This window comes from Dermacentor andersoni, chromosome 6 (genome assembly GCF_023375885.2).
Source record: "Dermacentor andersoni chromosome 6, qqDerAnde1_hic_scaffold, whole genome shotgun sequence".
NCBI classification, from domain to species: Eukaryota; Metazoa; Arthropoda; class Arachnida; order Ixodida; family Ixodidae; genus Dermacentor; species Dermacentor andersoni.
Window position 1 is genome coordinate 14,978,877 of NC_092819.1, and position 22,155 is coordinate 15,001,031.

Below are 22,155 nucleotides of genomic sequence, written 5' to 3' on the forward strand. Positions count from 1 at the left end.
TAGTTTGTCGTTATTGATGTAGTGATGAGAACTAGTTTCTTAGGCGAACTCTTTTGGTTTAAAATATTACCCAAAATTATTCGATGTCAGCGCATGCGCAAGAACGCTCCTGGTTGTCTTTTCTCTGAATAAACTCACTTGCAAGTGAGCGTCTTTCCAGTGTTGTCTACTTTTTCCGAACCACTCCTGCGCTCCCCTTTGCAAAGAAATGTAACTGGTTTGCTCAATAATTGCTCTTCAAAAGGCAGTCTGGGTATCACAAGCAGACTACGAATATGGCCTTGGTTTCATTCTAATACATCTTATTACAATATTACATCTTACATCTTAGAGCTCGTTATTGTAGAACTGCTCAATTTGGGAACGAAACATTCAATATGTTGTTCCCAACTGCGGCAGCAGGGCAGTGACCGTGTCAACCCCGCATGGCTCGTCTTACAGATCCTGCAGCTGGCCATGCACACTTAGCCGCCTAGGAGCAAGCCCCCGCTATTTCTGCAATGATCACTGCATGCCGGGGACGTCATCACAACTGGCTGCTGGAAACTTCTAAGCGGATCGACCTTATCAGCCGAAACCGAGCATATAAAACCATTCCAAATCGTCCCAGTCTTCAATGGGAGTGCCTAACCAGACATGGCTCGTCTTACAGGTTTGTTATTACTCTCATGTGTCAAGGTTACGTTCAGTTGATCTTCGCCTTGTTGTGCGGCCGCTCCCAATGAAGTATGTTGGGTTTCTTACTCTTTTGTGCTCACAAATTATGCTTTTACTATCTGAGGATATCAAACTCAATCAAGGTCCTTCAACTACTGAAATGTTTCAGCAGATAACGGAACAATAAACTTAGATTTAAGCAAGGCTGACTGCCACTGAATGGAAGCTGGTGTCGTTTATCGAACACTATGCTAAATTATTGGCGCTTGAGGGCACTGTGCGTGGGGTAGACTGCTCGATTAGACGCCAGGAAGAAAAAACAGGTAGAACTTAAGGACAGGAATAGGCGCAACAACATTGTTGTTTTTGGTTTTAAAGAAGATGCACATCAAATGACAGTTGATATTGAAAAAAAAATACTCAGTGCCCTTCCGGTATGTGAAGAAAGATCACCAGAGAAGCTGTGTATGTGGGCCCCTTAATGGCGAAGTGCACCTCCACTTGGGTCGGCCCGGCATTGCACTATCTTCGGGATCGGGCCACGTACGAGGATTGCTTAACGCCTGCTTCACCTACGCCTCGTTTCAACCCGGCATTACACTAACTTCGGGATTTTGTGTCAGCCCTGCATTGTACTATCTTTGGGATATTGTGTCTACACACGGACATGATCCTGAGGGAACAAGCCCTTAAAAGCTTCACTGTAAGATAGTGATAAAAAATGTATTCGCCGATACCCTTGGCATAACGGGGACCACTGTGGAAAGAATTCATAGGATCAGTGAAACAAAAAGCGGTCGAGCTCGACCGGTTACCACGAAGCTATATGATTACAATGAAGAGGCGGCTGCTTTCAAAAACTGCAGCAAGCTGAAGGAATCAAAGATAAGCGATTCGGATGGCTGTTCGCCGGAAACCCTTCTCAAAACAAAGCTATTGTGGCAGTCAGCTAAGGACAATAAGAGCCCAGGCGCATACGTCAAGCATATCCACAACAAACTGTCAAGAGATAGCGTGACCTATACCTGGAATCAGGCGCGGAATTCACTAAGCGAGCTTATGAACAATTTTGGCGTAAGAAAAGTAAAAAGAAGCCCGCCTATTAATTTTTCTATGAACACACTCCTAGTTCAACAGGCCGTTTGCGTTTGTTGTCTTGTGTTCACCTGCTTCAGTGTGGTATTTTTCTTTCGTGCATAGCGAATGCGCATTTCCTTCCTACCATTTTATTTCCACTGTTATATATATAATAACAATAATATAAAAAACACCACCGAACCACTCCGTACAGACGGTTAACCAGCGAAGCTAAAACGAGCGGCTTCGGTGTTTATCATTTGGTTAATCCCGACGGTCGATTAAACGACGGCTTGGTACGCTGCCGGATCCTCGGTATGCAGTTGCTGCTTGCGCTCGGCTGCACGAGCCTATTCTCGTGCCCGGGTTGCAGCGTTGGCGCGTTGTGGACGAGCTCTATCCCGGTTCTGCTCACAGCGTTGCTGATCGAAAGCTGCCTGCTGCTCAGGAGTACGTATGACGCGTGGCCTACCCATATCGCAGCCGGAGACAAACTGCTGCGCAAGCTCTCGGCGGCAACGCAGAGCAACGACGTCACTACTGGCGCAGCTAATTCAACACCACCTAGATAGCACTAGGTATTTTCACGTCATGTTACCTGGCCCGACTGCCATAGTATCTAATGGTTATGCTCCCGATCAGGCAACAGTGATTTTCACGTCGCCGCTTTCATCACGCCAGCCTCGTCAACGCAAATTTCAGGCCAGGTAGCGTGACGTCAGGGATCGGAGCAAACAGGGCTTGTGCTATCTAGGCGGTGTTGCCTAATCGCGCGGCTTTCTTTCTCTCTCACTTTTTCTTTTTTTCGCGCATGCGCACGGGGTTGCTCCGGAGGAGTTTTTGGCGTACAGGTGACCGACAGACGGACGGATGGACGGATGAATTGGCTAGCCATATACAGCTACGCTGTAAACATTAGTGCCATTCCACTCTGCAAGGTGGATGACCAGCGGAGCTGCATGTATGGTGATAAATAGGTTGGCTATAAATATGTTGATTGAAGATAAAAGACATGCCGTAATAAATTTACTTCTTTTTCATGATTTATTTGTTTTAATTACTTGCATACTCTGCTTTTCTTAACCTTCCTTTTCTTTTTTGGATTTATTATTTTCTCACCAAGGTGACTATCGCTTTATGATCACAATGATCATATGATCGCCAGTGGCTTAGTGGCGACATTGGAAAGGTTCTTTACCAATGTGAGGTCTATACACGACCAATGACGCGTCATGGGCACACTGACGTTTGTGTAACAACGCCGAACCTTTCCAAGAGACACGCCGCGAACCACTTTCCGTCTGGCCGAGACACGCCTATTTTGAAATCCCATGGGAGTGGAGACGGTAGGGGTGATTCAACCAAAGGTGCATACGCTTGGCGTTTGCGGCACGATCTTCGTCTGTATTACCCGCCGCCTGCCGTCGTGGCGCACATTCCCGCTTCTGTTCCCGACGGTGGTCTTCGTAGACACGCTGTTCTTCCGCACTACTCACCGCACGAGGCCTACCCATTGCACGCGTGGAAGGGAGCGGAGATAAGGTTACGTGGTTTGCCTATAGCGCACGTAAAGTGCTAAGCAGTGTACTAAGCAGTGTATATTCCGGTTTTACTTTTTTTATTACGCTATTTTTTTATCACAATATATTTTCACACTTCTCGCGATTAAACGCAGCTGGGACATACCCGGCGATACGTGTTTGCTTTATGCTTTAACTCCTTTAGCTCTGGGATGGCCGCCACCTTTTTTGCTCACGCACACATACCGCCGGAACACAGCGTTCAACAGCTTCGCTGGAAAAAGCTTGTGCACAAAGCTAAACTGTTCTGAGATAAGCAAGCTTGCCATCCCCGCCGCTGCAAACACGAGTGCAGTAGTCGAAAAAAGGGGTGTATGTAATGGGAGCACATGTGCCAAATTCAGTACTTGAGCCAAAATTAAGCGTAGGTATATTCCAAAAACCTAAACAGCCGTCGCAGCTGTCGACGTAAGAAATTTCTATGATAGGCGGGAGCATTCTTACGAATATGACTGTCTATCTGCGCCGCTCCATCTGACGCAGGTAAGTGTTGGAGCGCGCTGTAGCGACCGATTGGCCAGATGTGTGTACTGATAGCTGATGATGGTGCGTGTTTAGTTTTTTGGGTGCGCGCTCTGATTTGTCCTCTCAAAATGCATTGAACAATTTTAGCGCAGAGTTATACTGGGCGTGCGTTGCTGTGCGAGGCAGTAAGGTTAATGCTGTGCTGTGAACTTCTGATTATTGTCTGATAAGCTATGTATCTTTTTGCGGGCAGTAGCCAGTTTTCATAGTCGTCATGACACTCTATTGGAGGGTAGCAAATAGAAGTGTGGCGTCCGTCCCTGACAACCATCATGTTTATCATTGATATGTTTTGAGCACTTCTAGCTTTCTCATTTTTTATTGTGTTTTCAGGTATCTCTCGCTCATATGGCTGCGAATAATTATTTTCCCCAGTAATTTTGAGGCTAGAATCCTCCATGAACACTGAAAGAAAACTACAACAACAGAGGAAAATATTGCCTATTAGTTTCTAACTGTCAAAACTAGCCGTTTGCTGCTTATAGTTTCAATTCAGCCCCAAGTCGAAGCTACGTAGGACAGACTGCAATCATGTCCATGATATGAAGAGGGACGTCAAATGCAGTGATATATACAAAACTAAATGACGCGCGCACACGCACACACGCACACGTATATAACCACACTGATGCGTATCATTGCAGACGCTTCGTGTTTGGTAAATAAGGCACGCAGAATGACGCTCATAAAATTGACACTACATTTTTGTTTAGCACGCGTACAGCCAGTATAAGGCAACAGGCCACGGGAAGAGCAAACGACAAAGAAAAGCCACCATCGTCTCATGATTGGCTGGAAATGCTTATTCTAAATTCCAGACTAACATTGGTCGTGGGCGAAATGACGTAATGACGTAATTCACGTCTCTGAATCGCTTCGTGCCATGTTTCTTTCTCTTTTCCTCTTCTCTCGATAAAGTTTTCTTCTTCCTCACTTACGAAGGTCTTCGTAGGGGTTTGTGAATTAAGCGCAAGAATTTTCTTCCACCCGGTCACGTTGCTCCGCGCCTGCTGCGCAGTGGCCGGGTCCGCATGACGTCAGGCACACCGCGCCACTGGCCGCGTAGGGCACGCTGCGTGCACTTGAGGGCTTCTTTCACGCTCAGAAACACACTAGACAGTTTTAGAATAGGGGCCCCAATAGTTTTGGGCCCCACAGAGCTTTGAGGGTGTATGCGTTGGGGCACGCAGGAGTGAAGAGCTTTAGAAAAGGGCTTTGCGTTTGTGCATAGCGTCTTGATCTGACAGCGCCACTACGGCGTCAAAGAAAAGCTATTATAAATAAAAAAAAATAAAACGTACCGTTTTATGATAGGAATAGTAATTTTGATTTGCATGTATTCGCGTTTAATTACAATTTAGATGTTATTCTGTAAGCAGCAAACAATTAGTTGCGCTTAGTTTTGAGCAAACCAACTTTAGCTGCCTCCACCAGCCAAGCTTAGCGGTGTTAGGCCTGCGAGCGATAAAATCCACAATCGAATTTGGAATCAGCGGCGCCTAATGAATCAATCTTCATAACACACGCTAGTTGAGAGAAAGCGATAACCGCAGTCTACTAGCTTGCGGACATCACGCGTTACCACGAATCGAATCCAGTTTGGTGCCATAGGTTAGAGCCGTTGCTTCGATGGGTGCCGCCATGCTTGTTGACGCAAAGCTTTTGGGGCCGCTATTTGGGCTCGCGCTAAATCGGTGAAATAGCGTTCCCAACGCAAAACCCAACCGCAGTTTGCCTCTCGCACATGCGCACTGGCTTTGACGCTGTTTCTTTGGGGCCCCAAAACGTTTGGGGCCCCTACTCTAAAGCTCTCTACTATTATGTAGCACGCCCTCAGCAACAGAAAGGTGTATAGGAAGTTTTTCATGTTGCTGTGCAATTTTCTCATTGACACTTTTTGTCTAACTGTAATAATTGAGAAGTATATTCATTAATTAAGACTAATTACGTAATTAGATGGAATGCAAAAGTTAATCTGAGTGTCTACAAGCGACAGCAAACAACATGACCTTGGTTCTTTCCAGCTACGTAGAATTTGCATATATTTAGATCTTGGTGCATCATAGTTGGGACAGCCTGTATAAGCCGTACCATTAGGCAGTTTGTTATTGTTTTCAAATTTGATGCGTCGAACTCTTCAGCACTTTCTTGTGTGGCATGAACCTAAACACATGAGCAGATTGGTAAAGTTGCCACGAAGTTGGGGTCGACGCAGCGAAAGATTATTCATATATAGCGAATGATTACCATTGACGCTATTCGACGCCAGTCTCATATGCACAAAACCTCATCAGATTACGCGAGAAATGATCTTCGGGTTTCATAACGCAGGCAGAAGGACTACATAAAAAGGACGAGATGACAAACAAAGCGCTTTGTGTGTCCTTTGTCCTTTTTTTTGTGGTCGTTCTGCCTGCGCTAACAACCCGAAGATCATGAACCAACAAGCACAAATTTTAACTATAGCGATAAATGAGCTTCACTTTATTCCATACCATACTATACCAAGGCGTCTGGAAGTAAGCAGGAAATAATTTTGGAATACTTCGCTCATAAATTTGATAGCTCTTCATAGTTCAAACACATGAAAAGCATGGCGAGGTAAAGTGCTTGAGTAAATATATTGACGCGTGTATTCTATGCAGAAGACAACGACGATGGGGGCATTCGGTGGTTGGATGGCTGAGATTGGGTAAGGGCGAAGAAGACGCCCCTCTGTTCCGTTTGTTTTGGACAGGTTGTCCTGTTGTTGTTGAAGAATGTCTCCCTGTCTTCTGTCCGCGTTGTACCGTGACGTACCGCGTTGTACCTCTAGGGGTAAGGTTGCAGGCCCACCGCAAACCAATAAAAAGCCCCCAACACTCCCACTGCAAAACTCTGTGAAGCCGATAAACACCGAAGAAATTGTGAGTGCCGACTTTGATGTTTTGGTGGCGGGACAGCCAGTGACAGCATTAGTCGACACTGGTGCCGACTTCTCTATAATGAGTCAGGAACTCGTCCTCCGCCTGAAGAAAGTAAAGACTCCATGGACGGGAGCTCACATAAGGACGGCAGGAGGCCAATTACTGAGGCCTACTCGAAGATGTAATTCTAGAACACGAATATCGGGGATTCTTCTTTCGTGGCCGCTTTCATCGTTCTGCCTGTGTGCTGTAAATATTTGATTATTGGAATGGATTTTCTGAAAGAATATGGCACCGTAATTAACATCCCGGATCGCATGGTGACGTTTTATGGTAGTCCTGGTTTAGTCTATTGCTTATCGCCACAACACCACTCCTTTTGTCTAACAGAAGACGACGTTGTCATCCCACCTCGGTTATGTACCCTTGTTTCGGTAGCATGTGACGTGCCGTTTCATTGCGAAGGCGTTGCCGACCAAATAACCAAGTTGTTGTTCACTCATGGTATCTCGGTCGCATGAGGAATAGTAAATGTCACGGACGGACGCACGAACCTGTTGCTAACAAATTTTAGCACAGAGCGACGGCGACTTCCAAATCGCACGGCCATGGCTTATTTTGACGGTGTTGCGGATGTCCGCGGCTGCTGTTCGCTACTCGAAGAAGCGCCTACGCTAGACCCAGCTCCTGCACTTGACGTCAGCACTGCTTTGTCGCCGCACGAACGAGAACGGCTTCTTACGCTATTGACCAAATTCAGCGACTGCTTTGAGTCAACGTCCAGCGTCTGTCGAACACCTCTAACAAAGCACCGAATAATTACAGAGGATACGGCAAGACCAATTCACCAAAATTCTTATCGTGTGGCTCCCAGAAAACGTGAAGCCATACAACAAGTGACAAAAATGCTTAAAGACGACGTGATCCAACCATCAATGAGTCCGTTAACACCCCCATCGTCGTTGTCTTCTGCATAGAACACACGCGTCAATATTATAACAGCGTGTCTTATGGCGTTGACGTAATCATCCACTCTTCCTTTCCCATTCGGATGATAGACAGTGTACTCGTGCCGCGGACGGGACCCTGTGAAATCTTAGTGCTATTCGCGGTACTGTGCGGCCGCTTCGTGATATCTATTTTATATTGAACGATTCCCAGCTACTTGCATCGAGAGCGGCTTCGAGGTCCTTCGGCTTTATCCCTGCCAGTGCGCCAATTCCAACATGCTCTCTGCAGTGCCTGTGAATAAGAAGAAATAAATATATCATTAGTACGATTGGACGAGCTTTTTTTACACTTTGTGAGATGCAGAGCTACTGAGGCAACAGAGGCAGGCCTAGCGCTGATTTATAAGTTATTTTCTTGCATGTTCGACGTACCTGAATGCGATCATCGTGTTTAATGAACCAAAATAAATCGCGGGACATAAGAAAAAACGCGGTAGTGGAAGTCGCTGGATTAATTTTACGGTGCCAAGAAATTATTACCTAGGTACTGCAATATTCCTGTAACATCAAGTCTGCTTGTAGCATCATGGTTCTTTGCTTAACCTCACGCTTGACGCCTCGAGAACGAAACTAAAGTTTACGATGTACTCGCGTGTCTGCAAGGGTGACAGCAGTACACAGCGGCGGTCAAGTAAAAATAAATCTGCAACAACTTGTTTGTTTGAAGAAGTACATGTGTAGCGAAGCAGCTGCTTAGCGTAGCTATTGGCTTGGGTCCTATTCATAATGCAGGGTATTCTTTAATGTGCACACAATGCACGACATTCCGCCCCATCGCGTGCAGTCGCAGCGCCCGCGAATCGAACCCGTGAGGTCACAGCCACTGAGCGACCGCGGCACGACTGGCCTGTCTTTTTGTGCTCCACACGACGTCATTTCAATACAACCAGAATGACCACCAAATAGAATATATATGTGTTATTCTATTTCCAACCGAGTCGCGCTGCCTTCTCCACGAATTTCGCAAGAAATAAGTTGTGTTGACGACATTTTCCATCGAGCATATATTTCAAGCAGCTGGGTGAATGCTTTAAAAAAATGGGGCAGCTTTGCATTAGTGGCGCGAAGACTTGGAAAACATCGAAGCTGGCGGCCCCACCTACGTTATTCTGGGTTCGGTGAAGTTTATGCGTGGTTATCCTTCGAGACTCGGTCAAGTTTCAGGCATTACGCACGCTTTTGCTCGGTAACGCGAGCACGTAACTCATGGGTTTCTTGAACGTGCACAAAAATCTAAGCACCACGGGTGTTCTTGCATGTCGCCCCCATCAAAATCGGCCGCCGTGGCCGGAGATGCCTCACAAATATGGAAGAAAATAGTCGATGTTTTGAAATCTCACGTTCGCGTAGAGATTTCCAGCATGGAGTTCAGATTCCCCAATTTTTGCAAAATGCACTGAAGAATTCAAAATTATTAATTCGTTCTGCAGCAATGCAATGTTAATGGTTATGCGCATAAAATAAATATGTCGAAAATAAATTTTCGATGGCCTGAATTTGCCCCTGAGCAAATGTGTCAGCGTCCTCTCCTGCTAAAGGTACAGCTGGGACCAGAAGTGTCCTTTAAAAACTCGAAAATTGAGAAAACGCAGAAATAGGAAGCATGGACTAAAACGAGCCCGTACACTAAAGTGCTACTTACTTTTCAACTAGGCTGTATTTCAGAAGTTTCATCACGTAGTGGCGACTTTCCGTGGCATTCATTAGCAGAGATATGGTCTGTAGAATGAAGGAAAAAAACATGCAAATTAATGGTTTGATTTTTTAGGTACTATTTTTATTTCATAAAACTGCAATTAAGCAAAGCAAGTGTAGAGCTGCTAAAATAATTATTGGCAAGCAAATCTTAGGGCAGATCAGTTAAATGGCGTATTAACATATCCGGATAGAATTTACGTTTGTCCACGGGGCTGACTGGGAGAAATCTTATCCAAATTATGAAGCGCGTAGGACATACGATGGTAATGTTTTTTTATGGCTTTGGGAATAGAATACCTTTAATGTTTAGTAGTGCCATAAGATGAATGCAGAAATGCTTACCCAGGGCTGACCTTCGCCCGGTGTGAACAGTAATACAAAAATGTAGTATTTAATGGCTCTCTTTCTTCAGTCCAAGTTTTGTAGAGCACAGCTCTTAATGACCCGTTCTTTTTGCGAGTGTCGGTGGCTGCGCTGGTGTAACCGAGGGAACGAGCGCAACAGCGAAAGATGAAATAGCGAACACGGAGCGGCAGATGAAAGACGCGAGCCGCGAACGGCAGAGACCAAGCAGAGCGGCCCTTTAGTGACATGCGCGCGAGAAACTGGTTTCATGCGGACGCGCTCGACGGCTCGATTAGTGCTCATGCATGTCTCAGCCGGACCGCTTGTTTCGTACTATCCTCTGCTCGCGTCAGCTCTCGCTCGCGCTTGTTTCATTTGCTTGGTTTAGTCTCTTTCCTGTCTTTCGTGCCTGTTTCGATTGTCAGGGTTTGCCAGTGTTTTGTAATCTGATTGCACGTGCAACGGTGTTATTTGTGTGCTACTTTCCGGAAGCCAAGCGGCACCAGCGATTATACTGGAATTTTCGACGAGACATATATAAAACTCGACGCGCTTGACCCGCGGATCAGATTTTCGACGATTGTCGACTCTGCTACATGCCTCTCAAATTCTTTGCCTCAATATATTGCGAAATGAGAACACGTATTGAGCTGCGCTCAAATTTCGCATTCAGGAGTATCGTAATTGTCGGTGAATTTATTTTCTCTCAGCCTATGCACCGTCTACTAGAGGGGATCCCACTCACCAGATCCTTTAGTGGGTCCGCGTCGCCTTGGTAGTATGATCGCTGTGAGCGACAAAGGTAGATGTCGCCTATGCAACCCATCAGCATAAAAATGCCTGATGATAAGAGCATCAGCGAGCTGCCGAACACCATGATGTGGCTCGTACTAAAAAAAAAAAAGAAATACATGACAGTTTAGTTTCACGACACCTCAGTAGCGGGCATGTTAGTCTTGATTTTGAGTTAACTACCCGAAAATCACACAAGCACTGATCGAGCATTTCAATACCGACTTGCACGCATATGCATATCTATAGAACATTAGCGCATTAGTATTTGCCACTAAAATAAGTGAATAATGTGGCATGATCATGAACACAACCGCAGCAAGAACACGTTCATCTGTTCTCTATAAAAAACTGTCAAATCTGACAGGACTATATTAGCCAATGGTGCATAAGAAGGATAAATGCAAATCCAGGGCCATCATATCTTCCTCAAAATGGACTCAGTGCAAAATGTCAGTGGTTTAAGTGCGAGTGAGTGTGCTCCATTTTTCTCATGCGTTAAGCCTTATGTGTGTACAATTCTTTGAGGAGGTGATGCACATGCTAATTTTAAGTTTGGACAAACATTAAGATAACTATAAGCAACTTAAATACAGGACTGCATAATACAGGACCCTTCTAGGAAGCAGTAAATATATCACGTTAGAGAATTTTAGAATAGGGGCCCAAGCTGACTGTTCATTCAAGAACCCTAAATGTGCTTGTGTACTTCAGCGAAACGCAAGCCTCTTCTGTCTCCAAAATCTAAAGCTCTCAGATAAACCTGTGTAATAATTGCAGTGGTACACACAACGCAGTATAAAAAACTTAACCTCAATCCTGTGACTTGCAGTTGAACTTGCCCGAAAGGAAAGTTCTTTGTCTGAACAAGCTACGTTATTTTTCCAACACATAAGCTCGAATACGAACAAGGAGTCCTTGTAGTTTTTCTCCTGTTGCAGTTTGCTCTTTAAATTTTCTACATAAGCGAATGACAGTGCAAATATCTCTTAGATCTGTACGCTGTATAGTGCGTCTAGATGTGGCACGGAAACAATGAATACGTACAGGACGAGAATATATCCCGCTACGTTAGACAGCGTGTTCCGCTCCAAGGGCGATGCATGGCCGTAGTGGTTGGCGAAACCCAGCGTGAAGCCAGCCATCATTCCTCCCATTGTTATAACCACGAATACCATCACGGCGACGATGGAATACGTGCTTCGGAGAAGATAAAAAGATTATGCAATCATCAATATACACGTATAAGAATCAAGTCCACAAAATTATGAAACGATTGCTGATGAGAAGTGGTGATCCTCAAGTCTCAAATACTTTAGCAATGGCAAAAATCAAAGGCTATTGACGTATGTCAGACGAAAAAATAATGAATGCAAAAACATTCTCTTTGTTAATTTGGAAGCAATAAAACAGGCAAACGCAGGCTGCGCTCGTGAGGTCAGACTGTCATTCGGCGGAGTTAGGTTTTTACAAGTAAAATGACGTTAAAACGTGCAACTACTATTGCAACGCTTGAAATACACTAAAAGAATAATATTCAAGATACGCTGCATGCATTCGAAAAATAAGGAGTGAGAGCAATAGGCCCACAATCGGAAAGTTGGGGTGAACAACTTGCAAGGGCAGGTGTCTTTCACAGCGCAACACTGGTCCTACTTGACAGAGATACAAGTTTTAACGCCTTTTCAAACTAGAAAAAAAGATTTCAGCGCTTTGATAGATAGATGGAAAAACTTTATTGAGGTACATTAGGTCACGCTAGTTTCTTAGCCGGAAGCGGGCCGCTCCCACGTTGGGACCGAAAGGACTTTGAATCTTCATGAAATTCGGATAGGGTAAGAGTGCTCTAGAAGTGCCAGGATGGTCATGTAAGAGGAAACTTGAGCTCTATTACTCTAACTGGCAGGCTGTGCTAACAATGATGAAATTCCATTATGGCCACTTGAGCGTGCTCATGCGCTCGCAGCTAGTTGGACAAGGGAGTGAGGCAGGAATGCCCTTTATCCCCGCTGCTGTTTACGATGTACATGGTGAGGATGGACAGGGCGCTAGAAGGAAGTAATATCGGGTTTAATCTCTCATACAGACAGTCGGGTACAGTAATAGAGCAGCAGCTCCCAGGTTTATTTTATGCGGACGACATTGTGTTGCTAGCTAACAAGCGAAGTGATTTGGAACGTCTGGCTAATATCTGTGGGCAGGAAACCAACAAGTTAGGTATGAAATTTAGCGTTGGAAAATCGGGTGTTATGGTATTCAATGAAAACAGTGAACAGACAGTGGAGATACAGGACCAGGAAATACCTCGGGTAACAGAATATAAATATATTGGTATATGGATAAACGAAGGTAATAGATATATGGAAACACAGGAAAAACCAATAACAGTGAAGGAGAAGAGAAATGGCAGCCATACTGAAGCACAGAGCGCTATGGGGATACTATAGGTACGAGGTCCTCCGAGGTATGTGGAAAGGTGTAATGCTTCCAGGACTTACTTTTGGAAATGCGGTTGCTTGCTTTAAATCAGGGTACAATCGGGACTCGACGCGAACCAAAGGCCAGTGGGTCGCCTCGCATTGGGCGCTCATGGGAAGACTACAAATGAAGTTGTGCAGGTTGATATGGGCTGGACTAGTTTTGAAGTGAGGGAAGCTCGCAGTAAAATTGAGTATGAAGAACGGCTGAGGAATATGGAAGAAAGTAATTGTGCGATGAGAGTGTTCAGGTATCTGTACGGGAAAAACATTGATTCACAGTGGAGGAAAAGTACTAGGAAGCTTACCAGCAAGTATGCGGCCTGTAGGGTGGGCAACACAGCAACAAGGAAGGTCAAGCGGAAAGTCAGAGAGGCTGAAAAATCTAATGGGTGGCGGCAGTGGAAAAGAAACCTGCCATGAGTGACTACTTAAGAGGGAAAAACGAAATCAGGAAAGAAACAATTTATGATAACTCAAAGGGAAGCTCATTGCTTTTCGAAGCGAGATCGGGATGCCTTATAACACGCCCCTATAAAGCGAGATATAAGACGGAAGAAGGAGCATGTGCTTGCTGCTGTAAAGCTAGGGAGACTATGAAGCATGTTTTATTGGAATGTGAAGACGTCTACCCAGCGGTCGATTTAGGCGCCACTGGCCTCGTTGAAGCACTTGGGTTCAGCGAGAGCAGCGGAAAAGTAAACATATCCGCAGTAGGCATGATTAAGAGGCGATTGGAGGATTGGTGGAAGAAAAATAGGGAAACGACAAAAAAACGGAGATGTACAAAAGCACAGTTCGAAATAGGGGATCAGAAAATTTGGGTGGGGTAATTCATAGTGTTTCTCTTTCTTATTGTTTAACCTAGGTAGGACATTAGCCAGTATAATAGCAAGAGTTTGGTGGCGCAACCCACCGCCCCGTTCCAAAGGGGACGCTCATAACATCCATCCATCCATCCATCCATCCATCCATCCATCCATCCATCCATCCGTCCGTCCGTCCGTCCGTCCGTCCGTCCGTCCGTCCGTCCGTCCGTCCATCCGTCCATCCGTCCATCCGTCCGTCCATCCGTCCGTCCGTCCGTCCGTCCGTCCGTCCTAGTCTCCGTTCCTATTTTGCAAGATTTTTGTACAGCCTAGATCCTAGGTGAGATCCTAGATGGAGTGTCGAAGCTCACGAAAAGAGAACTTCTGAAGAAAAGAAAAAAAGAATCATTTGTTAATTTTGTAACTAAACCATACGTCCGGTACAAGGATATGGGACGAAGAAAGAAAGTAGGTCCTTCCTTCTTTCTCTCTTTGTAGAAAACGGTGAACGAGTAGCCCGGGTATATGTACTCGTAGTACACTTGCATCCGTAAGTCGTTAGCCTTCTGCCTAGCCTTTGTGCTTATAAGATACTGAAGTTATGGAGGAGCATTGAAAGAGCTGTGTTTGCACTCGTGCGCGCAGATATTGTATTTGGCTTCTCCACTGCGCAAATGTATTGTGCATCATAGTCCGCCATGTAACCATAAAGAATGACTGTATGCATTCCTTGCACTTAATGTGATCCACCCGATGTCACATCACCGCTTGTTCTGGCACACTGCAGCTGCACTGCTGTCTAGTTGTCTAAACGTTGAGACAGGTGCACATATGAAGACAGAAATCTTCTCTCGAAAGAGAACAAGGATTCATTCGTAATTCTAACATGTTAACATGTTTATAGTGGAACATTCTTGCATTTATGTTGCCTTTACCTAGTGCAACCTTTGTAAAACTAGGTTAAGAGTGTACGGGTGCCAAGTTGCCGAACAAACCCTATCATTCATTCCTACCGAACAAAACTCCACAGTGGAGCGACACAGTGTCGGTCGCCAGCAATCCTGATCATTCGTCTTTTAAGCTGCCTATCGAACATTGTATTAATGCGAACTCGAAACCACTCCTCTCTGTAACGCCATTAGACATTAAGGCTATTTCAAATTATAAATAAGTTGTCCGATCTACGGCTTACGCCCACATTTGTTTTGACCATTCAAATAAAGTAGTCATCCCTTTGTGCCACAAATCTCTATTTGCATTCTTTTCTTCCGAAGACAAGTAGAGAGTGTAGTCGCCTTCCCCCCTCCGTCGTTGCCACACCACATTGTGCCCACCCCCTCTGTAACGAGCTCTGGGTCCCGTGAGGGTATACTAATAAATTAATGCATAGTTCATAACAATTTAGCACGAGTACAACGACGTGTCGACACAAAAATTAGCAGTTCAGGGGTTGCCAGGAACTGATATTTTTATTTGCACTACACAACGTTTGCTCAGCGCACGCTAAACACTCATAGCAACTGCCACTATGCAATATCGGTCAGATTATTCCAAAATAGAGCATTAGCCTTTCATGACGCAACGCTTGCAGCGCTGGCACATTCTCGTTTTCAATTTTTCCCAAAGTTTTTTTATATCTAAGCGGGGCACTAAGGTTTCGAATCCTTTATAGTGCCTTGATTCCTTCGAGAATAGCTTCACGTGTCCGCGCTTATAACGGTGCAGCAAATGGGAGCCTGGTTCAACTGTAGTAATAGCTTATATAGGTGCCCCTTTATAAACTTATCCTGTATGTGTCGCCTTCTTAACGCAAACTGATCAGATATGCAATAAATGTCCCGTCCATGTGTATAGTGTTCTATTTAACATATTTAGCCTCACTGCCATTCAGTATGCTGCACATTGTAGACTATAGGTTCAAGACGAAAGACAGAGGTTGTTTGAATAAGCGTACCCGAGGAAGCATGACGTCATCGTTGACGATATGGATGCGAGTGATCTCACGAACATCTTATTGAATAACAGTTCAGAAGGATCAAAGAAGCGCATCACGAAATAGTGCACTCGCCTTATTAGAAGAAGACAGTTGTTAGAAATAAAGCAAAGTTTCAAATTAACATGTTATCTTCCAACTTACACACATCTGGTGTCATCCTTAACGTCATAGCTGTAAGCACTGCTTGCCTGGACAGAGCACCCCCTGCTATGTTGCACAGCACGAAAAGTTCACTTTGAGTTATTTTGTGTATATGTTCTATGTTATTTAGCTAAATGTGTTCAAGAAGTAGTGGTTACTTTTTTTAGATGTGACACTTCCTGCAACTGTCCGCTATGTCCGTCAAAGTATAAGCAATCTTCTATAGGTCCGAAGTCTCAATTCGATCTTTCACTTACACAATTTTCTTCACGCCGGCAAGGTCTAAGAGGTTCTGTCCTTGGCTCGTTTCGTTCGAAAGAAGTATCGTTGTCATGGACTTCACGCCTTCTTCCACCTAGAAAAGATTAGCCTGGTGTACGAGGTGGTAAATGTGCATTTTATTTGCCTCCTGTTTCTTTTATAACTTTCCGAGCTACAACTACATCCCAGAAAGTCAAAGCTTTGTTTTAGTTCGAATGCTGGTAATATTTGTGTAGGGCAGCCTATTACGAAAGACCTTAAGTGCTCAAACTGGAAAGGCAAGTGTAGCGCAATATGTCATTTCATAATGCCGTTAGCTGTCAGATCTATGCGTTATGAGAGACTCGTGAGAGTTGGCAAGTATCTCGGCGCAACAGGGCTCTCGTGGTTCAGTGATTAGTTCATTACGAAATAATATATAGCAAAAGTTTCAATAGTGGCCAGCCGAATAGGTGTTCTGCAGACTTCATGCAAAGGTGATTTAATGAAGAAAATGGTACCATGTGGTTTGACTAAAATAAAATTGGCAACTTAAAACAAATAGTGCTTCGCAAGTGTCCTGATTAGGTTCAAGTGCCTTCCTCAGCATTCATACCTAAATAAGAGGGACAAAAGCTTGTAAACACCCATCAGAGAGCGCCCAATGACTTATTTAATACAGCATAGAAGTAATTTTCAGTACTGTAATACTATACTGCAGCACGTAGGCTGTGTGTCACTGGTGGCCTCCTGCATAGACCGGAATAAGGTGACGCGAACACAATACGTATGATGAAGAAAAGGACCGCTCTGATAAATTATTTCCCACAATAAGTCGAATGAAAAAGGAAAATTTCTATTAGGTCAAATTATCATAAAATTTCCTGAAAGGTTTAAGCTATCCGAGCCACTGGCTTCTCGGCACACTTGCTTTACAAAAGTAAAGTATCAAGTTCTGCACTCACGCGGCATTCTAAGAGAAGGGCAGAAAACTACGTGGGGTGATGCAGTTAGGAAATTCGCTAGTGAAAGTTGACATTAACTGGCGCAGGACAGGGGTAATTGGGGATCGCAGGGAGAGGCCTTCGTCCTGCAGTGGACTTAAAATGAGCTGCTGCTGCTGCTGCTGCTGCTGCTGATGATGATGATGAACTTTAACGCATCCTGAACGAAAATTATTTTAGTCATGTGATGGGAACGTTGAGCCCCGTAATGACTTATGCAAGTGTTTCAGAATCCTTTCTCTTGTTTTGCATTGTTCAAGCATATCAAGACTAGCAAGACTAACAAATTTAGCCTTAGTCCGTGGTCACTTATATCTTGCCGAATATTTGTCGGTTGATATATCTTCCATCGAACATTTCGGCGCAGCTTACTTCGCGACGAGTTAACATTGTCCCTTTCTTATATTTTACCATACATTGAATATCACTACAAGTTTCGAAATTCCGTCCAGCAGGACACTTTTTTCTGTCGGTGATTTCGCGCGGTTAATGTTTCCGTTACTCTCCTTCCCTCCTCCTCGTTTTTTTTTCATTTCCCTTTTCCATGCATAGCGTAGCAAAGACGACGCGTGTCTTATTGACCTCCCTGTTTTTCCTCTCCCGTCCTCCTCCTCCTCCTCTAACGCTGGCATTTGCTGACTGGAAATGTAATCTGCATTCGCTGAAACGATCGAAGAGCGTCGTCGTTTTGTGCATGCTTTGTTAACTAAACTGTGGTGGTCACTGTTAACTAAACTCTGGTGTTGCGTAAATTGTTTTCAGATGTATCATTGACTATTTCTTTGATCCCATTTCTCGCATGTATAATTCTTTTGGCCCTTATAATGTAATACATAAATCACAAATGTACGAATGCGCTGGTGCCACTTTAAAATTCCGCATTTTTTTGTCATGTTCTGGCGTGACCCATGACACCGTGTGGACATCACACCCCCGTAATGGTGCCTGATATTTCACCACGCAGCGTGCGTTGCACGCCAGTGGATCGGGGCTACGTGATGCCCTTTGCCTGAGAATGGGTCAGGCAGCTTGAGGGCTTATGTGCTCGCGTCTCACGGCAATGTAATGTGCAGCGAGTAGCAACATTTGCACTGAGGTGCACGCTGCAGGGATCGCTCTTGTCTTTTGGTCACATAAATGGGTGCGCGCGCAACCGCAATGCTTACGTGGCGAACTTCGTAGCTGAAGGCGAATAGCTGGCCTCGCAATTGCTGCATGAGGTCGGCAACAGTAATAACTATAGCTGCAAGAAAAGCGAGCAACTTTGGTAATTGCCCAGTGCCAATTTCGTTTATACGGAGTAGGGTATATTGCTGCGAGTATATGTCTACAAGCTCTCACCGTGTCTCTGGAACAGGGTCGAGAACATGACAGCATCGACAACACTCAAACTTGTTTCTTTGGTCTGCAAAAGAAGCGGAAACTCAGCAACCTGTCGGAACCTGGCGGTGCTGCTTAAACGCAGTGCGTTTGCCATAAAGAGCAAAATAGATGCTAGTCCGAAAGTATCGAGCCAAAACGGCCTGATATCTTAACGAGTTCATCGGTTAGAATTTTATTCGGAATTACTACGAGCAGAAAATTACACAATGGAGAGGGAAGTGCCATCATGCAGTCTGCAGCGCCCTGCTTTGCGGAAATTACGATCGTATTCGAATTCCTTGTCACTCAGTTTGAGAGTAAGCGTTAGCTCGGGGCTAACTCGGACTTTCCTATTCGAGTACGCGCAAGACAGGGAAAGGTTCTTGTGAGCTTACCGCTTGACCAATATAAATCAAATTTGCTGCGTTTAGAAAGTTAAGTTATAGCGACGGTATATATATATATATATATATATATATATATATATATATATATATATATATATATATATATATATATATATATATATATATATATATTGTCACGAAAAAGACAAATGAAGATGCACCCGGCGTCGGCGAGACAGACAGCTGTACAAGATGGCGTACACAAAACTCAAAACCGGCGTCCTCAGCCCCCTACTACTTCTTCTTCAGCGCACAACTATTGCCGAGCTCGCGTTCTAGTCTTTTCTTTCTCAGCGCTGGCGCGTTACACCTAGCGGCATTATTCCCCCGCCAAAAGAAAAGCATCGACCCCGATGCTTACTAAACTACGATGCTTACTAAAAAAAAAGTGGAAGTGTGGAAGTCGTATAACATCGGGTTGGCGCCGCCTTAACGCGCGAAATACGGTTTACGGTTTGAGGCGAATAACATGCACTATCTCCGAGTGGTGCTGTCGACGCCGAGGCGACGCGGCACCGTCGGGAATGACCTCATAGTTCACTTCACTAACGCGGCGTATCACTTTGTAGGGTCCGAAGTATCTACTAAGCAGCTTCTCAGATAAGCCTTGGCGACGGATTGGAGTCCACACCCAGACTTGGTCACCTGGCTGCTACTCAACTTGCCGATGTCGAAGGTTGTAGCGTCGTGCGTCTGTACTCTGCTGCTTCATGATGTGAATGCGCGCGAGTTGACGAGCTTCCTCTGCGTGTTGAGTAAGTTGCTCGGCGTCGAAAGTAAGTGATGCGTCGGTGTCGTGCGGGAGCATTGCGTCTAGCGTGGTCTGGACCTCGCGCCCATAGACAAGACGGAACGGTGTGAATTGTGTTGTTTCCTGAATGGCGGTGTTGTACGCGAATGTAACGTACGGCAGGACTTGATGCCATGTTTTATGCTGGACGTCTACATACATAGACAGCATGTCAGCAATGGTTTTGTTTAGCCGTTCCGTCAGTCCGTTGGTCTGCGGATGATAGGCAGTGGCCTTGCGATGCTGCGTGTAGCTCAACTCGAATATGTCCTCTATCAGTTGGGCTGTAAAGGCAGTTCCTCTGTCGGTGATGACGTATGATGGTTCACCATGTCTGAGGACTATCTGATCTATGAAAAACTGGGCAACTTCGTAGGCCGTGGCACGTTGTACAGCTTTCGTCTCGGCGTAGCGTGTTAGATAGTCTGTGGCGACTACAATCCACTTGTTTCCGCTGGCTGACAAGGGAAAGGGTCCCAGAAGATCCATGCCGATTTGATCAAACGGCGCGCTAGGTGGTGCGATGGGTTGGAGTAACCCCCCGGGTTTCAAAGACGGCGATTTCCTGCGTTGACACTCACGGCAGCTTTGCACGTAACGCTTCACCGTGGTAGAAAGTCTGGGCCAGTAGTACGTCTGGCGCACTCTTGCAAGAGTACGTGAAAATCCCAAGTGTCCAGACGTGGGTTCATCATGGCAGGCTAGGAGAATGTCATCACGGAAGGCGGCAGGTACGACCAATAGATACTCTTTGTCGCTGGCACTCGAGTTTTTCTTGTAGAGGACACCCTTTCGGAGGCAGAAGGTCGATAGATTGCGAGAAATGTGTCGTGGAATTGTAACATTTCTGCCTTCTAGGTGATCGATGAGAGGGCTTATTTCGGCGTCCTCACGCTGCCGTGTGATCAGGTCAGATGCAGTGAGGGCCCCAAGGAATGCGCCGTCTTCGTCCATGTCCTTATCACAAGTTTTGACGGGAGCGCGCGACAACGTGTTTGCATCTTCGTGTTTGCGGCCCGATTTGTAGACGATGGTAACATCGAACTCCTGCAGACGGAGACTCCATCGAGCAAGTCGTCCGGACGGGTCTCGTAAGTTGGCTAACCAACACAAGGAATGGTGGTCTGTCACCACCTTGAAAGGGCGACCGTAGAGATAAGGCCGAAATTTCATGATGGCCCACACAACCGCTAGACACTCTTTCTCGGAAGTGGAGTAGTTGATTTCGGCGCGTGAAAGGGTGCGACTGGCGTAAGCGATCACTCGCTCGACGCCTTCCTGGTGTTGAACGAGTACAGCGCCAAGACCGATGTTGCTTGCGTCTGTATGTACCTCGGTGTCCGCGTCCTCGTCAAAGTGCGCGAGGACGGGTGATTTCTGGAGGCGCTGCCGTAACTCGGTGAAAGCTGCGTCCTGCTCATCCGTCCAAACGAAGGGTGTATCTTCTCGCGTGGGGCGTATGAGTGGTTCGGCGATCCGGGAGAAGTTAGCGATGAAGCGACGATAGTACGCACACAGACCGAGAAAGCGGCGTACTGCTTTCTTGTCACGAGGAGTCGGAAAAGCAGCAACAGCAGATGTTTTATCTGGGTCAGGCTGGACGCCATCGGCGTTCACGACATGTCCGAGAAACTTCAACTCTTCGTAACCGAAGTGACACTTTTCTGGCTTTAGTGTGAGATTAGCGGAGCGGAGAGCCTCAAGTACCGCCTCTAAACGCTTCAGATGTTCTTCGAACGTCGCCGCAAACACGACGACGTCATCTAAGTAAACTAAACAACTGTGCCATTTCAGAACCGTCAGAACAGTGTCCATCATTCTCTGGAATGTGGCCGGTGCAGAACACAGACCGAATGGAAGTACTTTAAATTCATACAGTCCATCCGGGGTAACAAAGGCAGTTTTTTCGCGATCTCGTTTGTCAACTTCGATTTGCCAATATCCACTCTTCAAATCTATGGATGAAAAATACCTCGTTCGCCGCAGTCGATCTAACGAATCATCGATCCGCGGAAGCGGATAAACGTCTTTTTTTGTGACGTTATTCAACTTTCTATAGTCAACACAGAACCGAAGCGTTCCGTCTTTCTTTTTGACAAGGACCACAGGCGACGACCAAGGGCTTTGGGATGGTTGTATGACGTCATCGTCAAGCATTTCTTTCACTTGTGCATTAATCACGTTGCGCTCTTTCGCTGATACGCGGTAAGGCAGTTGTCGTATGGGACGAGAATCGTCATACGTGATTATTCGGTGTCTCGTGATGGGCGTCTGGCGTACCTTAGAAGAAGATGCGAAGCACTCCTTGAACCGAAGTAGCAACTCGCGCAGCGCTTTTT

At 45.5% G+C, this 22,155-nt stretch overlaps 1 long non-coding RNA gene across 3 annotated transcripts in view; it reads left to right on the forward strand.

Moving 5' to 3' along the window:
* Positions 1-22,155, forward strand: part of LOC129382240 (uncharacterized) — a 97,697-nt gene that overhangs the window by 31,364 nt on the left and 44,178 nt on the right. For all 3 annotated transcript variants that reach the window (XR_008610338.2, XR_008610336.2, XR_008610337.2), the window contains exon 2: positions 442-652. This is a non-coding gene — a long non-coding RNA (uncharacterized lncRNA). The remainder of the gene's footprint in view (positions 1-441; positions 653-22,155) is intronic.